Source organism: Suncus etruscus, chromosome 1, assembly GCF_024139225.1.
Source record: "Suncus etruscus isolate mSunEtr1 chromosome 1, mSunEtr1.pri.cur, whole genome shotgun sequence".
Taxonomy (NCBI): Eukaryota; Metazoa; Chordata; class Mammalia; order Eulipotyphla; family Soricidae; genus Suncus; species Suncus etruscus.
In genome coordinates, this window is record NC_064848.1 from 154,313,598 (window position 1) to 154,327,200 (window position 13,603).

General features: G+C 41.3%; 1 pseudogene; it reads left to right on the top strand.

The window, feature by feature from the left end:
* The first annotated feature begins 2,843 nt into the window (after positions 1–2,843).
* LOC125994775 (uncharacterized) lies at positions 2,844–3,006 on the top strand (annotated as a pseudogene).
* Positions 3,007–13,603: the final 10,597 nt, after the last annotated feature.

The window sequence follows — 13,603 nt, forward strand, 5'->3', positions numbered from 1 at the left end:
TTGAAACCCAACAAAAATATACTAGACCTGAAAAGAGAAGTGGAAGAAAGAGGCCTAGTAGATATATATAGGACACTCCATCCTCAGAAACCTGGATACACATTCTTTTCCAAAGTACATGGGTCATTCTCCAGGAATAGACCACATGCTGGCACATAAAACATACCTCCATAAAAGCAAGAAGATAGAAATTTTGCAGGCTACCTTTGCTGACCACAAGGCTCTGAAGTTAGATGTGAACTACAAAGGGACATAGAAGAAAAATTTAACACCTGGAAATTAAACAGTCTACTACTGAACAACCAGTGGGTCCGAGATGAAATCAAAGAAGAAATAAAAAATTTCCTGGAAACAAACGACAATGAAAACACAAACTATCAGAACGTATGGGACACAGCAAAAGCGGTACTGAGAGGAAAATTTATAGCTTTGCAAGTCCTCCCAACCTCTTGCCCTCCAACCTCCTTCTGGGGCAGGCACCTCTTTCTGTCTCTCTCTCTCTCTCTCTCTCTCTCTCTCTCTCTCTCTCTCTCTCTCTCTCTCTCACACACACACACACACACACACACACATCTGAATTTTCTTATCAGTATACAGTCTTTTATAATATATATAGTATCAGTATATGTTTTAGGAATTGATAATAATATGGTAGGGCCAGAGAGATAGAAAATAAGTTAAGATGCTTGTCTTGGGGCCCGGAGAGATAGCACAGTGGCATTTGCCTTGTGAGCAGCCGATCCAGGACCAAAGGTGGTTGGTTCGAATCCCGGTGTCCCATATGGTCCCCCCGTGCCTGCCAGGAGCTATTTCTGAGCAGACAGCCAGGAGTTACCCCTGAGCACCGCCGGGTGTGACCCAAAAACCAAAAACCAAAAAAAAAAAAAAAAAGATGCTTGTCTTGAATGCAGCAGGTCTTGGTTTAATTCCTAGCATTACATACTTCCTGAAGTACTGCAAAGAAGTGAAAGCCCCTGAAACAGCTGGGAATAGCCCCTGAGCATCCCCAAATAACAATAAATCTGGTTAGAATATGGTGTTATTTTCTAAAGAGGTTGTCGAATTTTTTCCCCCTTCTTTTTTATTTGTTTTTGTTTTGGGGCCACACCTGACAATGCACAGAGATTATTCTAGGTTCTACCCTCAGGAAGCTTTATAGCCTTACTCCAGAGGCCACATGGGGTGCCAAGAATTGAATCCCAGTTAGCTGTAAGCAAGGCAAACATCCTACATACTGTACTATTTCTCTGGCCTTTCTTTTATTTATTTTTTGGTTTTGAGGCCACATCAGTGACACTCAGTTACTGATGTCAGTTACTGACGCTCAGGTTACTCCTGGTTATGTGCTCAGAAATCGCTCCTGGCTTGAGGGACCATATGGGATGCCGGTGATTGAACCGAGGTCCATCCTGGGTCAGCCAGGTGCAAGGCAAGCTTCATACCACTGCTATTGCTCTGGCCCTTCCCTCTTTTATTTTTTTAAGTTTTAATAGTTCTAGTTCATACTTTATTAAACATATACATATAATATACCTCAGCACTGCCACCACCACAACAAAGTATACTAATGACTGCTAAATATGACACATATTGTCCTTTACCAGTAGAAAGACATCCAATTAATACACATCATTATTTTTTTTTTTTGGTTTTATATAAAACTCAGGGTTACTCCTGGCTATCTGCTCAGAAATAGCTCCTGGCTATTTGACTACTGGAGACCATATGAGACGCCGGGATTCGAACCAACCACCTTTGGTCCTGGATCGACTGTTTTCAAGGCAAACGCTGCTGTGCTATCTCTCTGGCAATACACATCATTATTAACCAAAAAAAGCTTCTAACTTAGTTTTTTCAATCTTGCATTATTATAAAATGTTAGCTTTTAGTGGTTTTGTAGTTATTTGGTTATTGTTTTGTATTGGGGTCACACCCAGTGGTACTTAGATCTTCCTCCTGGTTATTTGCTTAGGGGTTGCTCTTGGCAGGCTTGGAGGATCATTGTTAGGGTCCGTGGAAACCCACTGCCTCAAATAAAGACTCCAAATTCAACAAGAATGCAAATAGCAAAGCAGGTTTATTAATTCTAGCGAGCTAGGCTTCTGGACAAAGACTAGAGAGCCCTGATCAAAGAAAAACTGGAACTTTTATAGTTCAGAAAGGGAAGATATGAAGGGGTACAGCATCTGATCCAATGTGTCATAGGGTTGGGACACTCATCTTGTTGAAATTGTGGTGGTCAGCACCTCATGTGTCACAGGGTTGGATCACACATCTTGTTATGGTATTGTTGCTGGAACATCCTCTCCTTTAAGGCATCATGTGTACACTTAACAGGAGGTTACAATCCCCTAGAGGTTATGGGGAGTTACTCTTCCTTTAGAACAGCAAGAACAGGTTCTGCTTTTCATGCATAGCAAAAGCGCATAACAAAAACAGTTTGCCACACTCTGTTTTTCCAAGCTTATCCTTCTTAGGTTTCACACTCTCCTGTTTTTGGTTTATAACTGAGGTATCTTCTTCAGGTACTACTTGATATTGATGACTTAATACTAACAGTTGCTTTAGTAAGGGACTATTTATTGTTTTCTCCAAGTTTTCATAATGTGAAGTTCTTAGCTAAAAATGTTCTAGCTTTTAAAAATGTTGCCAAGGGGATGAGAGAGAGAGAGAGAGAGAGAGAGAGAGAGAGCGTGCTCAGTGGACTGGAGCACAATTTTTGCTTGCACAAGGCCTGGGTTCAATCCTCAAAACCACATATTCTTCACAAGCATCATCAAGAGTGACCATTAAGCAGAAACTTCAGCAGTTTTAATAAAAGGACCTAAGAAGAATAGGGAAGAATCGCTTCTCGGCCTTTTGGCTAAGATCAAGTGTAATATCTGTTCTTATCAGTTTAATATCTGATACATCGTCTATCCGACGACAATATATTAAATGGATTTTTGGCACTAGGAACTGGAATAGGAGCTTGATCGGTCCATTCCACACATTGGTGCATCCCCCCCCCCCAGTAGAAATAAAAGAATAAGAAAGAGATACCAGAGAGCCTGAGAGAAAGCACAGCGGTAGGTCGTTTGCCTTGCATGCAGAAGGATGGTGGTTCGAATCCCAGCATCCCATATGGTCTCCTGAGCCTGCCAGAAGTGATTTCTGAGTGCAGAGCCAGAAGTAACCCCTGAGCGCCACAGGGTGTGACCCAAAAAACAAAAAAAGAAAAGGAAAAAAAAGAAAAAAGAAAAACACCTCTCAGGTCCTAATCATGGAGAGTTCTGCTCTCTATTTTTCTCAATGTATTTTATAGATGCAGGTCTAATCTCAAGGTCTCTAATCAATATTTGAATTAATTTGAGTGTGATGTAAGATATGGATTCAACTTTTGCATATAGCTATTAAAAGTTCCTAATATAACTTTTTGTTTTGTTCTGGACCACACCAAAAAAAAAATCAGAAATCGCTCCTGGCTTGGGGAATCATATGGGAGACGGGGGATAGAACCACGGTCCATCCTAGGTCAGCTGTGTGCAAGGCAAATGCCCTACCACTGCACCACGGCTCTGGCCCCTGTTTTTTTTGTTTTGTTTTGCTAATACAACTTTTTGAAGTAGGTTACCTAGCTCCACTTTGCATACCCAGTTCCTTTGTCATAAAATGACAAAATAAAATATAAAATCTGAGTTTATATCTGGGCCCTTTGTTTTACTCCATTGCATACCTCAGTCCTTTTATTCACAGGGCATTTTCCAGAGAAGCCCACTTTTGGAGACTTAAGTTTCTAATGAGACTCAGATTTAGGGTATATGAGTAAAAATAATCATTTTTTTCCTGTGGGTGGAGGGCAATGGAGAACAACTGGCAGAACTCAGAGACTATTCCTGAATCTGTGCTCAGGAGTGACTCCTTGTGTTGCTGAGACCATATATGGTGCCAGGTGTCTGAATCTGGGCTGGCCTCATACAGAGTAAGCACCTTACCTTCTCTACTCTCTTTGGGCCAAATAGGATGAAAATGATTTCTCATATAGGGTGCTTGCTTTGCAAGTAGATGATCCAAGTTTGATCCCTGTTACCATATAAGATTCCCAGATACCCACCATGAATGATCCCTGAGAACAGAACCAGGATGTGAATCCCTACACCACCCCCAAATGAAAATGATCTCTCTCATATGTAGAATACAAACATACACAGTAAGAGAGCAACAAAGGGATACAGTTAGCATAACTGCAGAGTTGGTCAACAGAAAAGAATGGGAGAGGGGAGGAAGGATATAAATGGAAAGGACCACTGGGACATTAATAAAGAAAAGTAGACAATCTAGTGGTGGGTATAGTGTTGAAATATATAATATGTATACTATATATATGAGATAATATTAACAGTATTGTAAATCACACCACAAATATATATATATACAATATATATACAAATATATACAATATATATACATATATATGTATATACAAATATATATGTATATATATACACAAATATATATATACAATATATATATATATATACAAATATTATATTTGTTTTTTGGGTCACACCCGGCAGCGCTCAGGGGTTACTCCTGGCTCTACGCTCAGAAATCGCTCCTGGCAGGCTCAGGGGAACATATGGGATGCCGGGATTCGAACCACCATCCTTCTGCATGCAAGGCAAACGCCTTACCTCCATGTTTTCTCTCCGGCCCCAAATATACTATTTTTAAATAAATGAAATCACTTTATAGGACTGTCAAAACCTTTTTTTTTTTTTGGTTTTTGGGCCACACCCGGTGATGCTCAGGGGTTACTCCTGACTATGCGCTCAGAAGTCGCTCCTGGCTTGGGGGACCATATGGGAAACCGGGGGATCGAACCGCGGTCCATCCAAGGTGAGCACAGGCAAGGCAGGCACCTTACCTCTAGCGCCACCGCCCGGCCCCAAAACCTTTTGTAACTTCTCTTCTTTCCCCTTTCTTCTGAAAATTTAGAACTCCCAGGAGTAACCCCTGAGCGTCACCGGGTGTGGCCCAAACCCCCCTCCCAAAAAAAAAAAAAATTTAGAACTCTCTGAGGTTTGGCAAAACAGACTGGGCCCAAGGCTTGTAATTTTGGAGAACAGGACAATCTTTCTCTGGGAGAAGCTGTTCTATTACATTATATTGGCTCTAGCTGAGTCAAGGAGGAACTTCAAGAATACTTTTTTACAGGTAAGGACCTAGGCTTTTTTTGTTTGCTTGTTTGTTTTTGGTTCACACCCGGCAGAGCTCATGGGCTACTCCTGGCTCTACGCTCAGAAATCGCTCCTGGTAGGCTTGGGGGACCATATGGGATGCCAGGATTAGAATCACCGTCCTTCTGTATGCAAGGCAAACACCTTACCTCCATGATATCCCTTGGCCCCAGGACCTAGGTGTCTTTAATGTCCTGTAATGACCACCAGAGACTGTCCTGACAAGCTCTTCTAAACCTCTATTACCTTACTAACCTCTCCTCCTCCCCGTCCTAACCCATGATGTTTCTTTGCCATTTTCTTTTTTGTTTTGTTTTGTTTTGTTTTTGTTTTTTTGGACCACACCTGGTGATGCTCAGGTGACACTCCTGACTCTACACTCAGAAATTACTCTTGGCTAGGGGGACCATATGGGATGCTGTGGATCAAAGCCAGGTCCATCCTGGGTCAGCCACATGCAAGACAAGTGCCCTACCGCTGTGCTATCGCTCTGGCCCCTTCTCTGCTATTTTCATTGTACAGCCAATGTATCTTCATTGCCTGTTCCCCACTGTGCATTCTTGCCATCTTCATGAATGTGATATGAGGGTGTTTTTTTTTTTTAAATTATAGACTATGGCATCTCTTTCTGTTTGGCATAAACCAAACCCCAATTCTCTTTGTTTTGTGTTTTGTCTTAGGGTGATAATCAGCAGTGCTCAGGGATTACTTCTGGCTCTACACTTAGTGATCACTTTTGGTGGGGCTTGAGGTTTGGTTTGAAACTTGTGAGGGTGTTCTATTTTTCTTTTTTCTAACCTCTTCATCAACTTTAAATATTGATTCCAGGCTCTAAATTTGGTTCCTGGCACCCACAAAAGAAGTTGGCTCCGGGCCCGGAGAGAGAGCACAGTGGTGTTTGCCTTGCAAGCAGCCAATCCAGGATCAAAGGTGGTTGGTTCGAATCCTGGTGTCCCATATGGCCCCCGTGCCTGCCAGGAGCTATTTCTGAGCAGACAGCCAGGAGTAACCTCTGAGCACCGCCAGGTGTGGCCCAAAAACCAAAAAAAAAAAAAAAAAAAAAAGAAGTTGGCTCCATTGTTCTTCAAAATAAATGGTCTGGGGCCGGAGAGATAGCATAGAGGTAAGGCCTTTCATACAGGATGGTGGTTGGAATCCCGGCATCCCATATGGTCCCCTGTGCCTGCCAGGGGCAATTTCTGAGCATAGAGCCAGGAGTAACCACTGAACACTGCCGGGTGTGATCCAGAAACCAAAAAAAGTCTGGGTGCCGGAGAGATAGCATGGAGGTGGGGCATTTGCCTTGCATGCAGGACAGTGGTTCGAATCACAGCATCCCATATCATATCCCTGAGCCTGACAGGAGCGACTCTGAGCGCAGAGCCAGGAGTAATCCCTGAGCATTGCCTGTGTGACCCCCCCCCCCCAAAATGGTATAGGAAAATAAATCACAGGTGTGAATTACTCATACATCATTTCTGGACTAATGACCCAGCTATTTTGCAGATTCAAAGTAAAATGCAGGGCTAAAAACTAAAAGTATAGAGAATGAAGATATTACTCAGGGATTCCTCCTGGCTTTGAACTCAGGAATTACTCCTGATGGTGTTCTAGGAACCATCTGAGATGTTGAGGTTTGAACCTGTATCAGTCACCTGCAAGGCAAGAACCCTACTTGTTGTACTCTTTTGCTCCCCCAAAAGTGAATGCTTTGCATGTAGGAAACATGGGCTAAATCCCTGACTGGAGGGTTCTCTACCACCAGTAGTATCTGAGTATTGCCAGATATACTGGTTTTTTATATATATATGCCAGATATACCACAAGCTACCTCTTGCGCATCCTACTGTTAATCTTGTTTTACCTAAAACGAAGACCGCCCAAGGCTGCCATCTTCCTTTTTCCTTTCACTCATCCTTTTTACATATAAAAAGCTCATTCAGACTTGAGATAGGTACTTTTGTCTGTCACTTGACCCTCCCCTTCCTGGTTGTGGATTGAGCTGGTCAATAGATGTTGGTTTGGTGGGCTCTTGGACCAAGAGGCTGGAAGCAGGGGCCGGAGAGATGGCATGGAGGTAAGGCGTTTGCCTACATGCAGAAGGACAGTGGTACAAATCCTGGCGTCCTGTATGGTCCGCCGAGCCTGCTAGAGTGATTTTTGAGCATAGAGCCAGGAGTAACCTCTGAACGCTGGCGGGTGTGACCCCCCCACCCAAAAAAAAAAAAAAAAAAAAAAGAGGCTGGAAGCCGACTCTTTTTTTTTTTTTTTCCCCCTTACGTCTAATTTGGTTCATTAATTCTCATGGGTCCCTGCTACAGATTCATTCCCTTGGGGTTGGACTATGAGGAGTGAATCATTATACCCACAAAAGGAAAATTCTGTATAGAATTTTTATATACAGGTAATAAGCAAATAATTATTCAAAGGTATTTGAAGTTTTCTAAAAGATTAGGTAGGAGTTAGACATATACACTATTTGGCTGTGGGGAGAAGGTTGGTCCTTGTGTTGGTTCTCAGGGACCATGAGAAAGGGATTGAGCCTAGTCTTCCTTTACATGCTCAGCCTATTGAGTCTCTCTCTCTCTGACCCCCATACATTTTGTTTTTAGGCCTTGCCCAGTTGTTGTGTGCATGGGTTATTCTGAATCAGGTGCCTGGAGATCCACCTTTGTTTATTTGTTTTTTGGGCCACACCCGTTCAGTGCTCAGGGGTTACTCCTGGCTAAGTGCTCGGAAATTGCCCCTGGCTTGGGGGATCATATGGGTCGCTGGGGGATAGAACCGATCCCCCGCGGTCCTTCCTTGGCTAGCGCTTGTAAGGCAGACACCTTATCTTTAGCGCCACCTCTCCAGGCCCTGGAGATCCACTTTTGGCAGTACTCAGGAAACCATGCTGTGTCAGGGATAAAAATAAGGTTTTTTTTGGGGGGTGGGGTGGGGGGACAGAGCAATAAATAGTACAGCAGGTAGAGTACTTGCCTTGCACATGAAGAACTGGATTCAATTCCCAGCATGTCTTATGAACCCAATAGCAGATGTGATCCCAGGCACTGCTGAGGTAGCACCCAAAACAAAATAAAATTTTTTTCTTGGGGCCGGAGAGATAGCACAGCGGCGTTTGCCTTGCAAGCAGTAGACCCAAGACCTAAGGTGGTTGGTTCAAATCCTGGCATCTCATATGGTCCCCCTGTGCCTGCCAGGAGCTATTTCTGAGTAATAAGCCAGGAGTAACCCCTGAGCACCACCAGGTTTGGCCCAAAAACCAAAACAAATTTTTCTTTTTATTATTATTTTATTAATTAATCTATCCTGGCTCTACGCTTAAAAATCGCTCCTGGCAGGCTCAGGGGACCATATGGGATGCCAGGATTCAAACCAACGTCCTTCTGCATACAAGGCAAATGCCCTGCCTCCATGCTATCCCTCTGGCCCCAAAATAAATATTTCTAATGTGTTTTTTTTTTTTGTTTTTTGGGTCACATCCAGCAGTTCTCAGGGGTTACTCCTGGCTCTATGCTCAGAAATCGCCCCTGGCAGGCACAGGGGACTATATGGGATACCAATATTTGAACCACCATCCTTCTGCATGCAAGGCAAATGCCTTACCTCCATGCTATCTCTCCGGCCCCCTCTAATGTATATATATTTATATATATATATATATTATATATATATTATATATATATATATTTGGTTTTGGGCCACACCCGGGGGTGCTCAGGGGGTTACTCCTGGCTATCTGCTCAGAAATAGCTCCTGCAGGCACGGAGGACCATATGGGACACCGGGATTCGAACCACAACCATCCTTTTTGGTCCTGATCGGCTGCCTTGCAAGGCAAATGCCGTTGTGCTATCATCTCCGTGCCCTCTAATGTATTTTTTTTTTTTTTTTGGCCACACCCCGGTTTGACACTACAGTGGTTACTCTGGCTATGCGCTCAGAAATCGCCCCTGGCTTGGGGGGACCATATGGGACGCCGGGGGATCGAACCATGGTCCGTCCTACGCTAGCGCGCTTGCAAGGCAGACACCTTACCTCTAGCGCCACCTTCCCGGCCCCTCTAATGTATTTTTTTTTTTTTTTTTTTGGTTTTTGGGCCACACCCTGTGACGCTCAGGGGTTACTCCTGGCTATGCGCTCAGAAGTTGCTCCTGGCTTCTTGGGGGACCATATGGGACGCCGGGGGATCGAACCGCGGTCCGTCCGGTCCGTCCTAGGCTAGCGCAGGCAAGGCAGGCACCTTACCTCCAGCGCCACCGCCCGGCCCCTCTAATGTATTTTTTAATGAAGCTCTTGAACCTGGGTGTGGAAATATTTTCTTCTTGTAAAGGCTTATTTGGAGGGAAGGGGGGGCCACAGTGCTGGTGCTGGCAACATGCAGTATCAGCAATCAAGCTCAGGGTCTCACACTTGCAAGACAAGTTCTATACCACTGAAACATATCTCCAATCTTATTTTGGGGCCACATACAGCATTGTTCAAGGTTTAATTTTTTTTTTTTTTTTTTTGGTTTTTGGGCCACACCCGACAATGCTCAGGGGTTACTCCTGGCTGTCTGCTTAGAAATAGCTCCTGGCAGGCACGGGGGACCATATGGGACACCGGGATTCGAACCAACCACCTTTGGTCCTGGATCGGCTGCTTGCAAGGCAAACGCCGCTGTGCTATCTCTCTGGGCCCTCAAGGTTTAATCTTGACTCATGTGAGGAATTATGAGCTGCTAGGGATGGAACCCAGGACTCTTGAATGCAAAACATGTGCTCAACCCTTTGTACTACCTCTCTAGCCCTAATTCTTGATTTATAACATGACCATAAAAGCTGGTGGTCACTGTTGTCTAGCCTGTATGACCACCAAGCAAATGCCTTAATTATATTCAGTTTTGCTCCATCCCACTTTTATTCAGTAAACTTTGTAACTAGGCACAAACTTGATGCATATGTTAATCCAATTAAAATTAAAAAATACCAGATAATAGTTTGCTGATCAAGAAATAAAGTATTTATTCAGCACCCAAGTGCCAAGCACTGCTAGGCACTGTGGTGGGTATAAAAATTTAAGACATGGTCCCTGCCCTTAAAGGAGCTTACATTCTCATGAGGGAGACAAGACTAATATACAAGTACCAGCTGGGAACAGTATAAGACAATATATAATTTGATGTAAGAGCATGTCTTACAAACTTGAAGCTTGGTAGGGAGTGAAAGAAAGACAATAAAATAAGATTTAAGAATCAAGATTTCTTGAGGAATCAGGAACAGGGCCAGGTCTTGAAGGACTGAAGAAATTTAAATTTATGTCCCTGTTAGACAGAAGTGGAAGTAAGGTTTAGAGAAGACAAACAGTAGCATTTAATATGGCAGCTTACTAAGTTACTGTGGACTTTTGAGCAAAGAAGCAATTTGATCAGTTAAACAATTTAAATAAAAATTCGTAAAATTATAGGAATTTCAGTTTAAACTTCAATTTAGGAAGACATCCTGTAGAACACTGAAAATAATATAACTAGCAACAGAGAAGACACTCACCTGTCAAATGAAAACATATATACTACTTAAAATTCTATTAGAGACAGATGGCAATTCTAGGAAGTCCCTTTCTCAACAAGCCAATAGCTCCAATTATTTTATAATTGTCATGGACCTCAAAAATAGAATAAGTTTCATATCAAGATCTAGGACTTGGGTCCTCTTGGCTTTGAGACTACACAAGAGTATCTGAAGGCTGTTAGGACATTTAAGGATGACACAGGAAAACAAACAAAAGACAAATAACAAGTGAAGAGAGAAACAAATAGAAATGCACAGTGAAAAATCCCCCAACAAGGGGCTGGGAAGGTGGCGCTAGAGGTAAGGTGTCTGCCTTACAAGCGCTAGACAAGGAACGGACCGCGGTTCGATCCCCCGGCGTCCCATATGGTCCCCCCAAGCCAGGGGCGATTTCTGAGCACATAGCCAGGAGTAACCCCTGAGCGTCAAACGGGTGTGGCCCAAAAACCAAAAAAAACAAAAAAAAAAAAAAAAAAAAAATCCCCCAACAAAATGTATATAAAATGTATCTCCTATGGAGATGCAATTTGAACGTCCATTTAATAAATGAACTTATACTATATATTTACTATAAAGATGCCTTAGGTGTGCTTTTCAGTATTATTGGTAGTATCCAGGAATCCCTTACATCATGCATATACACACATTACATACATCTGTATGTATGCATATATATGCATTTATATATATTGTTAAATTGGTCACAAATCTCCAGGTATCAAATGTCACTTTTTGATTTGTATTATGAAAAGGAACTGTGTTCTGGAACAATCAAGAGTGAGTGATATACTGAAGAAGTGAAGACTTTTCTTCATGCCTAGGGAAGTTTAGGTCAGTGTTTTTCAATCACTGTGCCAAAGCACACTAACTAGTGTGCCAGGGGAAAAATTCCAATCTCATCTGTAACATGTGGTTTTGGCTCACAAACAGACCAATCATTAGATTATTTCATAATAAAGTAATTATAAAATATTTCTTTGTGTTTATTTCTTATTCAAGAGAATTATTTTATATATAGTCAATATATGCACAGAACTTTAACATTTTTTTTGGGGAGTCACACCTGGCAGCGCTCAGGGGTTACTCCAGGCTCTATGCTCAGAAATCGCTCCTGGCAGGCTTGGGGGACCAAAAGGAATGCAAGGATTTGAACCACTGACCTTCTGCATGCAAGGCAAATGCTTTACCTTCATGCTATCTCTCTGGCCCCCCTCCCTTTTTTTTTTTTTTTTTAACATTTTCTAATGGTGGTGTGACTCATGATATTTCTTCATGAAAAAAGTGTGCCTTTGCACAGTAAGATTGAAGAACACTGGTCTAGATATCCAACTATAAAGTATGGTGATAGTGACTGTAATTACCACTGCCCAGGACAGAGTAGTAACACAATATAGCATCCTGACTCTAGAAATTTTCATCCCATAAAATAACTCAAAATTGTTTAACTGCCACTTAGCCATAAGTTCAAATGTTTTGTTTTACCAAGTCATTATGTATGGACAATCTTAATTTAATGAGCTGCAAATAGAGTTTAGGGTTAAAATTTTATAACATTCCATAAATTGCACAGCTTATAATTAGAACTAAGATACCTATTTCTAACTTCCAAATAAACATTTTAAAAATAATTTCTAATTAAATTCACTGATAAAACTTCCTTCAACATAAAGGCAAGACAAAAAATTGAGAATCTCATAAGGATTATACATTCTAGGATTTAAAGATCATTTTTAACCACTTAAGAAAAAAAAAACAAAACCAGTCCCATTAACCCAAGTTCTGTACCACTGCAACAATCATATTCAAAATTACTGACTAGCAACACGTAAAATATTCATATTAATTCCATCATTTATGCATATTCTGTTTAAAGATACTGAAATACTTTTTTTATTTCACAATTTGAAAATCTCCATTTCAAATATTTATGATTAACTATGTTCATCTTTATGGAAAAAAAAATGTCATTTTAGAAAGTTACACTTAACCAAGCCAGAACTTTTTATTAGGAAAATGGTTCCAGACCTACATACTACTTATGAAACTATCTGAAATCTGATCCCTGGGATCCCATATGGTGCCCCGAGCCAGGAGCGATTTTTGAGCATCACAGGGTGAAAAAAAAAAAAAAGAAAGAAAAAGAAACTCTGAAATCTGTCTGCTGGGGGTGTCCTTATTTTTTCTGGGTTCTTTGAATTAAATAAAGCAATATAAATCCAAAACTGCTTAGAATCAATTAATTAATTATTATTTTGAGTATTTAATAAAACACAGGCATTACATTTACTCCTAGTTTTGTTAGTTAACCTTGTCTTAACTTTGTGTGAAAAGTCAGGTATATGGCTCTACAAAGCTTGATTTTTCATGAAGCAAATGATAAACATTAACAGTTAAAGACTCAGAAAAAAAGTAACCCTGTTCTTCTGACTCCAATAAAGTCAAATTGTAGCTTATTTTTAGGGTCAAAGGATCTTCCTGTTGTCTTTCCAAAATATTGCAATTAATTGTTTCCCCACTCATGGCTATTTTTTAATGAAGAAATGCAAAAGAAAAAAGATACTACATTAATTTTTCATTTCTAGTTGACTTTTCTGAATTCTGCTACTGTAAGTACCATCCTCTTCCCTTTTCCATGTTGTCTGAAACTTGAAGTTTTGCAGAAACCCAATGAAGAACAAACTATGAGTTCAAAGACAAATCTTTCTACTGGAGCTGAAATTCTGAATTAGTAAGAAGTGTATACACAGTATAAAAACTGCTATGCATTTCCAATCATGAAATGAAATCCATTTGGAAGCTGTGAGGACACAGAAAGAACAGGCACATAAA